The sequence below is a fragment of the Sorex araneus genome, chromosome 1 (genome assembly GCF_027595985.1).
Source record: "Sorex araneus isolate mSorAra2 chromosome 1, mSorAra2.pri, whole genome shotgun sequence".
NCBI lineage: Eukaryota > Metazoa > Chordata > Mammalia > Eulipotyphla > Soricidae > Sorex > Sorex araneus.
In genome coordinates this window covers 162,358,293-162,360,958 of record NC_073302.1, presented here as the reverse complement: position 1 = coordinate 162,360,958, position 2,666 = coordinate 162,358,293, and positions in this window count along the sequence as shown.

Genomic DNA, 2,666 nt, shown 5'->3' with positions numbered 1-2,666 from the left:
ATTATAGTGAAAGATAATTAAATACAACACCTCCATGGCAGTGTATTAGCATAATCATATACATGACAAGTGCATAATAATTTCAAATATATCCCATAAGGCATTTAGGCCTATGTTTATCATTGTATTGACTGATACCAGTGTATACTCAAATGACACTTCTTATATTATCCAATGTCTTATGAGATACTTATTTCCAAAATAAGTGCAACTCATTGTCCTGAATCATTAATTTTCCTGGTCAGGTTAGCAATAAAGTGTTAAAACAGACTGAGAAAGATCATATTATCTCCCAAAAATTAACTGAGATAAAGGCATAAAAAAATTTAAAAAAAGCATTCACAGATTTTTGTTTCTCTAATTTTTAATCACTCGTAATTTGAACTTATTTCAAAAGTTATTGTCTCAAAGTCAGTACCTATAAACATCAAATAATTATTCTTTTAGGGCTCCAAATTTAAGTGTAAAGCAAAATTGTCTCCTACTCTTTGAAAAATTCTACTTAAGTTTGTTAAATGGATAACTTTAGAAGACTTAGTCAAGTTATTTATAATTCTGTTTAAAAGGCAAAAGATTACTAATGCGTACAAAATTAAGCAACTGTTTAGTAAAAGATTCCAAATAAGTAAATGATAAAAAACACAACAAATGTTCACTTAAAACTTACACTTTGTCAGATCCTTCACTTAACCAATTTTATCTACTCTAGTATGGCGAGGACAAGAGAACCCCACAGATATAGGCCTAATAAGGAATTAAAGTACCATTCCACAGATTTTAAAGTTGATTTGTGCTATACTGTGATCTTTCACACAAAATTTTCAGTCAGTAGATGTAAAAAACTAAAGCACACAAAGGGGCGTGTGCATTTTGCAGGCTCTCCTGGCGACTGTGTCTCATTGCCTGAGTTCTGTGCTCTGGAACCGCTGTGTATGGGCTGGATCAGGACAGCTGTTGGCCAAAGACAGGCGAAGGAAGAAAGAAGGCCAAACTGGTGGCTCGATCAGTTTATTTCACTCTTTCTCTGCTTCTCTCCCGGCTCTGGATCTCTCTCTGGATCTCTGGATCTGGCCCCCCCAACCCACTCTTACAGCCTAGTTAAATCCCCTCAGCATGATAGGTTTGGTCACAATCAATAGGGTAAGGTTCCTTTCCCTCAGGGGATGCTTCTCCTAGGAATGATTCTTTTTCAGCAGGAGGATCCACTCAAGGGTGGAGTCCCATGAGTGTGTTTCTCCTCTCCTCATCCAGCAAACATATAAGCATTCATAATATTAATCATTTTGTATGGACACAATAAGAAATGCATTAAAACTTATAGAATTGCTCACCTGGGGCCATCTCGATCTCAAACTACAGTGCTCAGGCCAGATCAGTCTTTCTTATCCCTAGCAGGGTCCTAGTCTCATCATTACTTTTGGATCATGACAGCATTTGTCTATGATCAGGCTCTTAACTTATAGTTAAGAATTAGGCACTTTGGCCAGGCTCATCTCGATGCCAGGGTAGCACATAACACACTGCTTGCCCTGGATCCCTCCCATCCCTCGTCGGGACCCTGCTTTTGGGGTACTCGGAACTGAGGGCAACTGAGGCTTAAGTGGAGAAAGCAGATGCCCGGGAATGAAAAATATTCAAAGCCAATTAAGTCCCAAGTTACAAAAGCATAATATTGTCTTCTTGTGTCTATACAAAAAGGGCATTGCTTTAAAGTAAATTAATCAAAAGGCATAAGGAGAGCGGAAAGGCAACATTAACTTATAATATAAGTTCAGTATCCTAGGAAGGTCTGACCTTACAAATTAGCAGAGTCAGACTAGGGGGAGAAGCTGATTAACTCTTTTTGGGGAAGAGAGCATAGAGAAGTGATTATAGCTAAACAAAGGGATGGGAGAGATTTGGGAACACCTTGGTGGGTGAGACTGGGGTAAGCCTAAACTCTGGGAAAAACCAGAACAAGCTCCTCCTGGCAAGGGGGAAGAGGACAAAGTAATGTCATCCTACAAGTAGAAGCAAAAGAAAAAGTAAGTTAAACTTGGATTGAAACGATAGCACAGCAGGTAGGGCGTTTGCCTTGCACTCACCCAACCTAGGTTCGATTCCCAGCATCCCCTATAATCCCCCAAGCACCACCAGGAGTAATTCCTGAGTGCATGAGCCAGGAGTAACCCCTGTGCAAAAAGGAAAAAAAAAGTAAGTTTGACCACTAAAACAAAATGTGGATTTTAATTTTTGCTTGTTTGGTTTTTAAGCCACACCCTGTTTTTCTCAGGACTTACTGCTGGCTTAGCACTTAGGGATTACTTTTGATTGGGCTCAAGGGACCATATGAGATTCCAGGGATCAAACCCTGGTTGGCAGTATGCAAGTTAATTGCCCTACCAGCTATATTTTCCTGTCCAACCCCAATCTGCAGATTTTAAAATAAAAAGTGTTATGTCTTCTCCTATGGTAAATGTGAGACAATGCCATGAATAAAAGTGCAGAATTTCCTACTGTGACACCAGAGAGAAAAGGAATTTAGATTTAGGTTAAAATCGCTGTACACTTTGTTTTAAGTAAGATATGTATATTTTGTATATGAAGTTAGAATATGTATAATTTGTTCACACACACACACTCACACGCACACACAAATTATGGACTCTCATTATGATCTCTAGAAT